This window comes from Limanda limanda, chromosome 23 (genome assembly GCF_963576545.1).
Source record: "Limanda limanda chromosome 23, fLimLim1.1, whole genome shotgun sequence".
Classification (NCBI taxonomy): domain Eukaryota; kingdom Metazoa; phylum Chordata; class Actinopteri; order Pleuronectiformes; family Pleuronectidae; genus Limanda; species Limanda limanda.
The window spans coordinates 10,259,875-10,274,245 of NC_083658.1; the positions used below are offsets into that span (position 1 = coordinate 10,259,875).

General features: G+C 42.5%; 1 protein-coding gene across 1 annotated transcript in view; it reads right to left on the reverse strand.

Annotated features, from left to right (window-relative positions):
- LOC132996823 (interleukin-1 receptor accessory protein-like 1) overlaps positions 1 to 14,371 on the reverse strand; it is a 204,938-nt gene that overhangs the window by 124,259 nt on the left and 66,308 nt on the right. The gene's annotated exons all lie outside the window — the stretch shown is intronic.

Here is a 14,371-nt window from a genome sequence, read left to right on the forward strand (position 1 = left end):
CTGTGAAAAGCAATTATTCATTTGCACAATTTATGTCACAGTTTTTTGGGGGCGAAAAACGTTCCTTGAATCTGAATGTGTATTATTTGTCTCCAATATAAAGATTAATCTGGACGATTGCAGATTATTACAACGTTTTCTCATCCATTAAAATATGAATACTGCAGATGCACAAGGAGTTTACCTCTTTAAACTATTAATGTGAAACTGATAATGAAACTGTGACACACACAAACACACTCATATATATACACATACAGTATAGGGACAGTTTATACTGTATGTGTGTACGTGAGGCAGGGACACGCATAGTAATGTGGAGCGACAGCTCTGAATGTCAACAGAACTTGAAGATTGATTGAGCCTTTTGTTTTCACGTGTTAAGCAGGTACAGTGCGAGCTAGCAGAAAATTACTTGCTACAATTGATGTACTGTAACTGCTCAGGTCATACACATAAAGAAGGGAATTTATAACGCAGGGGAAGGGAGGCGTAAAATGCAAGATTACTTGTAATGTTTGGAGACTACATGCTTGCCTGGGCTCACAGATACTGATGAGTATTCATCCATGAGGGAATAAACATTACATATTCCCCCTGCTCGGTATCGCAGAGTAATTTCGGTGATTTGTGTTGCTCCTCTATTGAGAGCTTTTGTCTTGGAGTTTTAAATGCTGCTGATCAGATCTAGCCGTGCCCAGCAGAGCGATGCTGCACAGCCAAATGAGAGGCAGATACAGCTGCTGGGCGTTCACCCTGATCCCGTTTGGGTCGTTAATGGGAGAGCGATTTGGAGATTGGATCTGCTGCTTGAATAATTCTTAACACAACATGGGGATCAATGGACGCATTGATTCGCTGTGAATGTTATGCTATTTGAAAGAGGGCAACTGAAGCAAAGGTCCTTGATGATCAATGGATTTAATAAGAGCAACTTTTCTTTGCCCAAACTGGCTAATAAGACTGTCACCATTGACAAGTACTGTGGACTGACTGCAGTAAATCCCGGCTGGTTAAAGGACCAAACAAATTGGCAGCGTTTAGGAAAATCTCATTGCTAATTTTCCAAATAAAGCTGGTTACACAAATTGAGCTGAACCAACAAACAATTACAAACATGTTAAATCCTTACATAATTGCGCGGCATTAGCTGCTTTGTGGATTAGCACAACTCACACTGGTCTTCGCTACAGTGTCGGCAAACAATCCCTCACCCTTTCGAACTGGCCGGCGCCATGTGCTCAGCTTACAGTAAGTGTGCCGTTTCCACGAAGCTCCGGATGCAAATGTGACATGATGTGGAGATTATCCCGGACAACTTCTACCAGATGGACACCTGTGCAAATGAGATCCCACGGGGGTGCTCCCCTCCCTGTTAAATATTCTGGGCAACACTGATAAACTTGCCTGCTGGTAGCGAGAGAGAGAGAGCGAGAGGGAGAGAAGGAGAGAGAGAGAGAGACTCTGCTCCGCATGAGTGATCAACGGTGTGGGCCAACACTTTGTCCTACAATGTCTTTCCAACATTTCACATCCATCACAATGCCTTTAGACTCTCTTGACTATTTGCCGAGCAGGTATGATGATCATGAGGCTTATCCGAAGAAGTGAGCAGGAAAACTACCCTGCTGCTGCTGCACACTCCAGAGACTGCCTCCTGCACCCGTGGAACTCGGCGGATACAGTGATAACAAGCTGAAGTGATACAGTGGCATTAATGGGGGAGAATGTCTGTCAAATGTGTCATATTGGAGGGGATGTGCAATGTCGTGGTACAGATAGAGAGCATCCTGCATACATCAACCCCGGAGAGGTGTCAAGCTGACAGCTAGCATATATGGCTGGAGGGCAGGCAGTGGACCCGAGCTGCAATACGCAGCAAATGCAGTGAAATTATGAGAAACGGTTGGATCGGAGTTAAGCAGCCTGCTGAGAGGAGCATGATTGGCACACCGGGGAAACACGCCACAGTCTGTCCTCAATGCAAACACTACATTTGTTAAATTGAGAGGTTAATATAGATGCATGTATGCAGCTGTTGCAACTTGAAGCCCAACCCAGCCATCGGATATGTATTTCCACCCGACCGGAGGATGACACCAGACAGGAACCGCCCTTCAACTGATCTGATTTTAAATAATAGGCATCGGAATTGATTTGTAATCCTCCTGAGAATCCTGTAGGGAAATTAATGAACTAAATTAATGAATATCTTAATTACTATAAGTCCTCTCTCCTTGAAATTAGATGATGACATTATTGCTGATTAACCATCAAGCTTGCTTTTAATGCGACGGTGTGAGGCAGAGGGGAAAAGTCCAAAGGTGGAAGGTTACCTCGGCTTAAAGTGAAATAAACCCACCACAAGGATTAACTCTTTACATATGTTGACTCTATGCTAACATTAAGGTCATTAGAAATGTGACAATACCCTGGGAGTATTAGCCAGACGTTTCCCTAAAGGACTATGGACTTTTTACTTTACAGCCCTTTACCCACACACAAAGTCCCATACAACACACGTGAGGAAACAAAACCTGACATGCAAAAGCTTGACAACGACTGGAAAATGAAACCTGTGTGTGTCTATTTTGAGAAGGTTGTCATTGTTAATATGGCGACGTCCCCTCTTGTCTCGTCTCATCAGGAAGAAGGTTAACCAGTTTTTCCATCACACCAGACACAACCTCCGTCGCTGCAGCAGTTCTTTTTTAAAAGACAACTCACAAACATTCCTCCTGTAATCAGGGCATCTGAGAGACTGCAAACATCTGCCACATCATTACCGGGTCCCTTATTAGCACTGTATGTTTGGGCCTCTACAGCAGGCAGCCGGGTGGTGGAGCAACTTCAGGTAAATTCTGAATTTAAGGCCGAGTTAAAGTGTCACATCCAAATAAAGGAAACTGATCCCAAAATAGACCAATTGGGTTTTGGATGAAGCTTCTGTTTCCTCAAATGTGTGGAAAGTGAAATGAGAATGAAACCACTAGAGCGGTCTCAAATTCCAGATGTTTTCCTCCATTCCGCATCAGTTTACCTGAGTGTAACATAATCCAAAGGGACCTACATCAAGCACATGAGTGACATGACTCGTAATGGCCAGATTGTTGCCACGTGCGTCAGCAGCGTACACCTGACACGGGAGTGAAATGTCAACCAAGCCTACGTCAGGATGTGGAGCGCAGATGTAAAAACAGCCAAGACCTATCCCGAGAGAGCGCACATCAGGCGGCTAATGCAGCCGGGCATGATTCGATGTGCCAGATCACTTAGGGGACAGTTGTAGCGATGTGTTTAGACAGGCAGGGAAAAAGTCTGGTCAACATCAAATAGTGGCTGAGACCCAGACAGGTCTACACTAAGTTCAAACTGGCACAAGACAGAGAAAAGTCTCAGGTCACAAAAGTTGTCTTGATACCGAGGTTGACGCAAAAAAAACGAAATCATTAGCACCGGCCCTGTCAGTGGGCTTGTACCTTCCCTGTCCACACCGAGCCGAGATGATCCCCGACCAAGGCAGCGCTGGCCCAGTTATCCTAAATCAGTATTTTATGATCCCTGCATTATTTATGGGCGAGAGCGAAGGTCATGGTGAGCAGTGGGAAGACTGGGCCTCCTACCTGTGGCACCCGCTCATAACTCACCTGTCAACTCCAGGACCAAGCGTGCGATGATTAAGCACCCCGGCAACCTAAACCTGACTGTGGGCCAACTTGCTCCTACTTAGCCCCTGTCTGAGAGCAGGGCACTCGTCTGCCATTCTGGAACAACCGAATCCTCCGGGATAATCTCCCTCGCCCTACGGACATGGTGTTCCTCCGTCCCTTCCTCCACCAGTCTTTTCCTACTTCGTCTTGTCGTACACGGTTTCTCAGAGAGAAACTGTCACGGTTTGTGGAAGGACATGGACCCAGGATGCAGAGGTTCTAAACAAAAAGAGTATTTCATATAAAGACTGTCTAAAACTGAGTGTCAAGGCGCACAGGGTAATTAGCCACAGGTGCAACACATGAGGACTGGGGAAGACAATCACCGAGACAGGAAGTGACCCACCCGAGAAGCTGGAACAACACAGAAGGAAAGCGAGGCTACAAAATAAAACAGGAAACAGAAACCACAAAGAGACTGAAATTAACAAACTGAAATGACAGAACGTCACAGAAACACACACCTCTGTGGGTAAATCACTTTTACCACACTGAGCAAAACACACGCTTGTACCCACACACAGGAGCAACGTGCACCTACAAACAACAGTTACAGACAGAGAAGCACTAACTGTGCATTGTGCAAAAATGCTACCCTTTCTATTTTAGGTTTCTGAGCAACAAAGGTGTGATTACAAGAGAACGTTGAAGGGAAATACATGAATACAATAGGGGTTCATTGATTGATTCAATTAAACTGCTGTCTCTCAGTATCTGATAGTGCTACACGGCTGAAATGATGAAAAGCCCATTTGTTCCATTTGCTAAACCCAATCCTCGACAAAGTTTTCATATCGCAAGTGGACATCCATTTGATTCTTCATGTTCCAATTTGATTTCATTTGTGTTCCACCGCTTTGTTGCTCTCAATTACAAAATGTCGCTCGAGTTTGAGCTTCTTATTTCATTTGAGTCACAAAGCTAAAATAACTAATAAAACGTGGCTCGTTGGAGTTGAGCATGTACATGTGTCATTTCCCTCTCTTATTCCTTCTGCGATTAAAAGTCACAACTCAGCATTAAAATATATTTGATTGTGAAGGAAAACAATATTTCTAAGCCTCGGAGGATTTTGAAAACAAACCTCGAATGGTCCCGAAATGTTTTTCGAACATGCTGCAGATTTATTTCTGTTTAAAACTGATGCTTAGCAAAACACAAATTAGGGTAAACACTAATAAGTAAACACACATCAATTTCATTATCATTATTAGGCAATTGAATTTAAATTATTTCAAGGGGGACCCCTAGAAAAGGAGAACCTGTCGCATAAACCATTTGACTCCATTGTATTCTCCTCTTACTTCGTCATGACCTTATTCATTGGTTCCCAGTCCCTCTGGGTGTACTGTACGAGCAGCACACTGCAATGCATATCAAATATAAAATGTCTTATAGTAGCAATGTTTTTCCCGCAATGGGCTGTTGCACTGAGGGAATGGGCCATATAGGAGAAAAATGTAAACAAGACACAGTCGACTGTGTTGTTCTGTTGTCGGGGTTTGGACAAACTAAGTAGTTTCTTTTCCTTCTAAGTAATTTGTTACAATATATGGATTTACCCTAAAACTAAGGACTTATTGGTCTCAGATGCCTTTGCGGCCTCCTCATCAAAGGTAACATCCACTTTAAACTCATTTGTTCCAATCTTCATATGGTACTTTGTGTATATTCTGTACCTACAAAATTAAAAAGCTGCAAAGATGTTTTTTTTTGTCAAAATTGGGTGGTGACAATGAAAGAGGGACATGCATTCTAAATAAAAAATAGAGAAACATATTGTAATTCAAAGCCATACTGTAAGTTAAAGAATAGTCCACGCAACCTTCAGGGAAACGTTCCCTAAAGGTTCCCTGGAGGTTACATTTTTGCAACCTTTAACGAACATTCCCCAGATACCCGGCATTGTAAGCTGGGGTATTTATTTATAGCAGTTTCTCCCTGGGTGGGTATTTGAGTGCTCAGACAGTATTTGTGCAGAAGGTTGTTAAAGGTGTTTTCTATTCAACTTTAGAAAAGGTGAAGGTTATTTAATTGTCTCCCTACTTCTTCATGACTCCGAAGCTGAATACATTTTTATACTAAAGATTGAGCTATGAAGTTTTGTGGCTGGAATATATAGAAAAAAAGGAAATTAATTATATATTGTTTACGGTTTACGGGTTTCCACTGCAGAGCTTACACTCAGACAGCAGTTTATTTGAAACTAATGCAGTCTAATACAAGAGGCTTGTAATAAATCCTCCTTCCTGGTGGTTATACTGTTGAGTCTTTGTCAACATTGTTTTAAAGAGGTGTAGATTTAAATGTGTGATAATATTAGAGTTTTGCACTACATGATAATGATAATGTTGGCTTACTGATGCACTGATGTATAAGATTGCATTAGTCTTAACTCTGTGTAACTTATAAACTGCCAACTGAGTCTCCAGGACCTCACACATTACGAAGTTTCATTTAAAATAATACATTTTGCAAAAGCTGTTTTTTAATCCTGATAACACCTTTTCAAATGCCGTACAATACACGGTATCACCAACGTTTAAATTAGCCATTTCATTTTTTATGAAATTGTAATTAAATTTCTGTGTCAAGCCCTGGCCTATTATAGTGTCACCCTCAGGATTCAGGCGAGCTGTGGGTTCTCTCCTACATCGCAGTTTGACTGACAGCTACGGTATTGCAGATATCTCGCTCGGAGCTCACAATCCAACGGGGGGAGCAAGGGTGGGGGGAAGGGGAGGAAAAGTTGGCTCCGGTGCCAAAGTGATTGTGCTTGGAGAACGGCATTTCTGACATTTGTCTGGCAGATAAAAAACACCATCAGATAGGAGGAGGAGAAGGTCAGTGTCCCTGCCATCAGATAGCACTGGTTTGGCGTCGGGTTTGATGGCTTCCTCCGCTCGGTGTGGACCAGGAGAGCCCAGAGGTCTGGATGTGTGTGAGAAGCAATGCTGAGGATGTGACTGGATACAATTCCAAAGTCATTGAAGTCAAAATCTTCTTGGTGGTGCATGTGCAAAAAATTCAAAATGAAGTTGAACTAAAGTGCCAAGTGTGAATATTGCATGTGCATGTATAGGATGAATAGAGATGAAATATGTAAATAAATACAAATAAGTCCATGTATGACCTTCTACTGGATTGTTCTGGGTATGAACACAGACTGTGACGACTGGTTTAAGTCAAGAGGTCTGGAGGAGAATAATCTCCACAGCCGACCTTCTCTCCCTTAGCACCCTGTAGCCGGCAGCCATTCGAGCTTGGCTTAATCAAATGGAATCGAGCGTGGGACAAATGACCAATCAGAAGGAGCATGAAGGGCGTGCAGAGGAATAGGTTCAGACTGTAATGCATGCACATGGTAGATTGAATTTATATTCCAATTTCACTTACAAAGAGCACTCGACATACTTCAAAATGAGCATGTAGAGATCAGTGTTGCCAACGTTTACTGCATACGTGAGAAAAACTACAACCGGTTTCCATTCGCACCAAAGTATTGTTGTTTTTGATTCTGCACATGCAAATCTCAAATCCATTGCTTCCCACGGTTATTGAAAACCCAGATGAGATGCAGTATCTGGAATATAACACTATTTGCTTGGAAGAGCAGGCATGTGCACCGGCATGTGATATGCAAAACAAAACACTGTACGCAATGCAATCCCACAGCTTCAGGAGCTGCATAATGGAACTGAATTGCTCTTCAGCCGTATGTTAACTATGTGCAGAAATAGGATAATTGAATTAAGGAAATTCCCACAATATGCTCCGCGTGAGCGAAAGTTTAATAATACAGCTGTAGAGCACAAGCTTCACAGGTGGTCAATGAAAGAAGCATTAAATAACTGTCTTTTATGAGTAAATAATTTGTGTTTCACTGCAGCCTATGGAGAAATGAAACAAACACAGACAGCAGAGTCATTGTTCAGATATAGATATGTCACAGATACAGATGTATAATTGTTTTTGGCATTATTTCAGCCTATGACATGTCTCTGAGTATACATTTGTTATCGTGAACCCAGACCATTAACTAATGTTCTAATTATAACCTTTATTTAATTTATAACACTCAGTTACTGGTATAGCAGTTTGTGGGTTGATGACTAATGTACTATAATTCACACATGGTAGAATATCTGTTCTTGACTTGGCTGCAATTGGCCAAATATCTCATACAATTTATCAGAAAAAGTAAACAAACACAAAGCTAGTATGGATTAAAAACTTATATACATTTCTCCTTTCCAGTTCTAAATGGTTGTCTCGTATTATCCAGCACCTGGCCTGCAGTGGCTTCATGTGCACCCTATTCTTTGACACTACCATTGTACCGTCAGACGTCCACAGTGCATATCTGGCCAAGTTCTCACCGCCACATCCCAGCTGAATAAAGCGAGGTGTGAAAGGTGGACTAAACCCAAACAGCAGCCCATACATCATCGGACAATGGCTGCTGGAAAACAGCCTCCTCTGAAGCCAGAGGAGCCAACTAAAAGGCTGTCCAAACACCGTCTCGACAAAGCAGTCAGGTATAAAAAAAGCACTGAATATAGGTGAACATCATCAATAACCCCTGGCTGCTGGATGGAGCCGCTTGGCAAATCCATATCACACAATTAACTAAAATCCAGCCTGGGCTCCGTGAAAAACTGCCGCCAGGGTTCTGGCACCAGCTCTCTCATAAGTTAACCTCTTAAAGCAGTAACGTGAAAAGATCCTCAGTCATTGCGGTGATGAATCTCTAATGCACTTATTTCTGGGATAAACTGATGGCAAAGCTCATGAAGTTTCTGTTTAGCCATGAGAGTTATAACAACACACGAATAAAGACAGAATACCTAAACTATACCAACACAAATATTGGATGCAATGTAACGAAAGGCTAATATAGGTCAATTTTATATTTTGAAACAAATTGCTTCCTATTTCTTCATGAAACTGTTTAAAAGTGAGAATGTCGCTAAAACGATATAACGCTAATGACATGGTGATGAGATAATAACTATAATTCATTATGATGTGCTTTGTGTGGATGCCAGATCAATCAAAAAGGAGAGATGGAGAAATGAGTAGCAGTCCTCCAGATGTTCTGGCTAGTGTATCACTGGTGTTTAACATTATTGATTGATGAAGTCATTTTTCATTTTGCTCCTGCACTGCACAGGACGTAACAATAAACTCGATTAATAAACATCCATCAGGGCCCCACTGTTAAAGCCATTGTCTGCAAAGCAATTCCACCGGGCCACAGCTAACCGATTGTCTCCTGCCAGGTATCTTATAACACAAACACCGCCCTTAAATTATACATCATCCACAATCCCTGGCAGCACAAACAGCTCCTGCCGCTCCTAAGTCTAGTGTCTCTCATTGGCTTTGACAGCTGGGCTGGATCAATTGGACAGGCCCTGACTGGGGCTGAATGACAGAGTGTTCCAGACGGCCCATTCTGACTGTCACTTCCCTGAGAGATCACCAGCCACTCCTGCCCACCAATACTAATACAGTCAACAGGGCTGTGGTCTGGGACGAGTGCGGAGGGAGGTTTTCAAAGTGCACGTGTATTCTTGGTACGTATGAGGACAAACAGGTGCCAGGTGAGGCGCGCCCCGAGAAGCGATTCGGGCTTAAATAAGCAAATGGATGCACATGCACACGCACCCGGGCTCCTTTGTTACTTCCCCCCTCCCGGTGTCCTTCGCTGGTGACAGCCCAGGCCTTGCAGGGCATGCAGGAAACCCATTAATAAGCCCGGGACAGTGGCTGCATGCCAACGCGGCCGAACAGGGTCAAAGGTGAGACATTAGCTACCTGCCATGGAGTGGGATCTTCCTCAGGCTGCTACATCTGTCTGTACTTAAAAGGAAAGTCTCTTTGTGTTGATTTAAAGCCACTTCAGAAACATCATGGCAACTGAATAAGTACAGTGCAACTGCCTGCCAATTTCCCTGCCTATATCAGATCACAGACAATGTTGTTAATTAAAATAGAAAATGTCAGAAAGACTTTCAAATATTTTTTACACATTTATTGGAATGTTCGCGTAAAATTGGAATCTGAAAAGAATAGCGTGGTTAGAACAAACTGTAGACAACTGCCAAATGGTCAATATTGATCCTGATAAAAAAACTAGAGTTGATTAACATTGTGCTGCTTGTTTACCCGAACGATTTAAGCCTAAATCTACATTATTCAACACTCAAAACTCCTGTGACGTTGCTAGGCAATCCTGCAAAATCCCACGTGAACATCAACATCTTTTATGGGATGTTATCAAAGCAATGGAGAAAAGCTGCTCAATTATGATGAGAGGGAGGATGGAGAGATAAGGCAGCATGAACCTTAAACTCTGGCAGTGATTGAACTTCATAAGACTGAGGTGAACGTCAAGTGAACCACAGCACTGAAAAGTTGATGAACGGGATTATGAGAGGATTCCATCACTCCAGGCACATCACCGTTGTGCTTTTTGACATTGCTTTCAGTTTTATCAGCTTATAATTCAATAAATAATATAATGACTCGTCAGGCTTCGATTTTGGGTCTTACATTCTTGTATTTTTTGGTGTGGGCACAAATTGTCAACATCTAATTTGATCCATGGGAACTAAGTGCTTGATTTGGGACGTCTCTTCAGGCAGCTAACTGGACCTGACAGTATAAATTTTCAACCTAATATTTAATGAAGCCTTTTTAATTTTGCTTTTAATTCAGCCTGATTTTGTTATTTATTGCTTATGTACTCTTATTACTCATAAATATATGTAGATGTTTATCTCAATGTCTCATTTTGTGCACAAATGCATCTTTGTGCAATTATCCTGTGCCACCACACATATATAACGGTCATATTCTCTTCATTTACTTTTAATTTCATTGATTTATTTTATTGCCTTTTTTATACTTTCACATATGCTCTTCTCTATCGTGAATTTCTCTGGAGATGGATCTATCAATTCATTTAAAGCGCTCAATAAATAAATCTGACTTGACTTGGTAAATGTATCTGCCCATATACAACTTTGAATAATGTAACGGTATTAATGTAGCAAATTAATGAATAAATCAATTAGTTATCAGAGTCCAAGTGCAAGTCCTGAAAATGAGGAACCCAGTACTTGTGGGAAATAGATAGATAAATACTAAAAGAACAAATGTAATGCTACTCCAGCAGCATTGCTGTTTGCTCCTCTACCCATTATCATCTCAACTATCTTCCACCAGTTATAAGTTCCCTCCCTACTCCTCTGGATTCAAATCCAAGTCACATCCCTTCAGAGTGAACCGATTTCAAACATCTCCCCTGGTTTCCCCTTTCCCTGTCATGTTGTTAGCCGTCCATGCTTTTACTCGGCTGTGTCTGCTGTCAGTACGGTGAAAAATAACAGGAATTAGCAAGTTTGTAATGCTAATAGGCTTAGAAAGACACTGGCAGCGGTGCCTGGGAGTTAACGGTATCCTCCAAGTACCCGGGTGGCCCGTTTGTGTTTAGGTATTTGTGTCCTGTCACTCTATAGTAAGTGACACACTCACTGCAGATGTTTTTGCTCGGCGCACGACAGAGCCCCTGGGGGGTGTAACATCTGAAACAGCTGACTGCTGACCTCGATTTGACACATGGCGCTGATCATCTCCTCCCCGCCGCTCCCGCCACGCGCATGTGGCGTGCACGTAATGCATGTAGATGTGTGTGAGTCTGCAGAGTGCGGCGCAGTAATAAAGCCATGCACAGAATGTTGAATGTGTGTGTTGATGTTGGCCTGCTTTCACATACAGATTGGAGGCACATTAAGTTCCCGTCAGTGGCAGCTCGACTCAGGGGAGCAGAGAGCTGACATGTCGTGTTTGCGTATTTCTGTGCGTGTGTGCGCGTGTGTGTTTGAGCGTGCATGCATATGATGATGCCCTCTGACACCCTTAAGTGCAGCTGAGCAAATATGCAGAGATGTGAGGAGTTCAGGCACTCTGATGTATGTGTGTGTAAAGTAGGAGAGACAGGACGGCCAGGAGTGTAAAGTCACAGCGTGCAACACATGGAGTCATGTACTAAAGTGCATGTTTGTTTTCACTGGTTTGTATGAGAGGGCATCGCAGAGAAGGGAAGAAACAAATGATGCAATAAATGAGGAACTGCATCATAAACTGCAAAATTATCCATCGAGGTCTAACGACATATTTTCGCCCAATCTGGAAATAAATGACTGTTTGTGCCAATGCTGCTTGATACGTCTACATCATCTTGAACAATATTAGGATGACAAGCAGTTTTAAGAACATTCCTCATGATTAGAAAATGACTCGAAACTGAATGTGTAACAAATGGGTTTTTCCGCTGCTTTTCAGACTTTGCAAAACGTAAGATGTTTCATCATCTGCATTCGGCCACATGGTGTTTAAGCTGCTAACAAAGATTTTCTACTGGATGAAACCATAATGAAACTTGACCGTGGTAGAGGTCGAGTTTAAGTTGTGGCCAGAGAGATGCACGTGGTCAGCAACGATACTCAGGCTGTTGGATTGAAACAATGATTGATTGGTATTAAGGGGGCCAGAAACACATTCCTCCCATCGTTACATCACCACCACCAGCAGCCTGGACTGGTGACACAAAGCAGACTGGGACCATGTATTCATGCTGGTGACCCGACCATCTGCCTAACGCAGCAGAAATCCAGATTTATCAGACCGGGCGACGATTTTTAGGCTTCAACTGTCCAGTTTGGGTAAATCTGTGTCCATTCAAACGTCAGTTATTATTCTGTTCCCCGGTTAAAAAGAAAGGTCACCAAAATGTTTGATGTGTTTCACTTTTTCCGATGCTCCCTGTCACTGAATCATCTAAATTACTGTAGACTTTCTAAGAGCTTAAACCAGCTTGGCCAATCACGTCTGACCTCTCTTGTCAATAAGGTTTTTCATTTAGCAGAGGAGCAGTTTCAGAAAAAGTCAAACTAGCCTACTCTGGACCAACATTCAAGACACAGTGCAAGTCACCAAAATCATGTTATACTGCTATTTGATGTGGATGGATGGATGGATGAAGCTCCAGATATGTAGCTGCAGGATTACCTGCATTGTACTGCTGAGGCATCATTGGCAGACTGGATCTCCGAATATTGCAGTTGACTCTGTTTGTCTGTTACAATTTCTTGGAAACATGAATTTGAGAAAAGGTATTTTGCACAGCAATAAGTCACATGACATCTTGTTACATGACGCCAAACAAATGCTGCATCAGCGTGTGTCCGCAGGATTTGGTGAAGCTGATGTGGGGGTGTTGTGAATATTCAGCCCACACTGTCCATTTCTGACTCATGCAATAACACCTGTCACAGACAACTGGCAGAAATATCTGTATCTGGAGAGGCTGTGAGAGCGCCTAAAGAAATGGTGGTGCACACAACACTGTCTCACTTACAGCACTTTGCTCATATAATTTGATGTATGAGTCCCAAGCTATATATAAATATAATGCTGTTAACAGAAAAAAATGATGTGGTAAATGTTCTATTATTTCAATAAAGGGTGAGAAATAATATCAAACCATTGCCTCTCTTTAATCCTCACTATGCAGAACTGATTTTTAAAATAAGAAAAGAACAAGAACCAGTGGGGTTCTGGTTTCAGGTTCAGTTATCAGGTCCCTGTGACCCGAGGTGTTCCTTAGAAATGGTCAGGCCAGTGTGGATATGACTTCCTCTGTGGTCTAAGCATTCTTGGACACACTGGTCTGTACCAACACCTGCTTTCAAACAATAACATCATGGGAGCCCTTGGTAACAGGGACTGAATCGTTATTACATGCTCCAGTATGAAACGTATCCAGTAAGAGGTGATTTATGGTTGTGCTGTAATTCATTGGTTCCACCGCTGAACACTCTAATTCCCTTCGTCCCTTTTTTAGAGGGTGAGGATCGTCAAGTAAAAAAATAATCACACGCTGCCTGATAGAAATGTGAGATGTTAACATATGCAAGCGCTGATTGTCTATAGGGCCCTCGCTGCTAAAACAACAGAGAAGAGCAATCCTCTGATTTGGCCGCGGTGACTGGGAACTGAAATGAGTCACGTCGACAGCCCGACGCGCTTCTATGTGATTGTAAAATTGGATGAATCAATTGCTGCAATTTTTAACACATCATCAAAGCTCAGACGCAAAATGAGAAGAATGTGACAAAAGGAAATGTGGCTGCGAATGTCATACGGTAGCCCTTTAGGGTCAATCGCTCAGTCTTTAAACGCTGCAGTTCAAGAGTGATTACTGCCAAAGTGCTTCACCGCAGCTCTCTTTAATCTCTGGGAGGGAATAACATGGAGGCGGCGCATCATGTGACGAATGCAATTCAGCATTGTGAGACATTTTCTAGTGGATATAAATTCAGTTTCAGTTGACGTGTGGTACGAGGAAGCAATCAGAAGTCGGTTTCCCGGAAACCATTGTCCTGTCAGTCACTCGGACAGCCCTGCTCCTTACGATTATGGCTCCACTCAACAGAAATCACAGCATATGCTAATAGAGGGCTCTAAATCATTCTAATTTGATAGTCCCATGTGGTCCATTGTGATACATTGCTGTGCACTTCAGAACACTGCATCAGAATAAACAGGTGACACACACACACACACAGAGTATCCTAATCCTCACAGGCCTT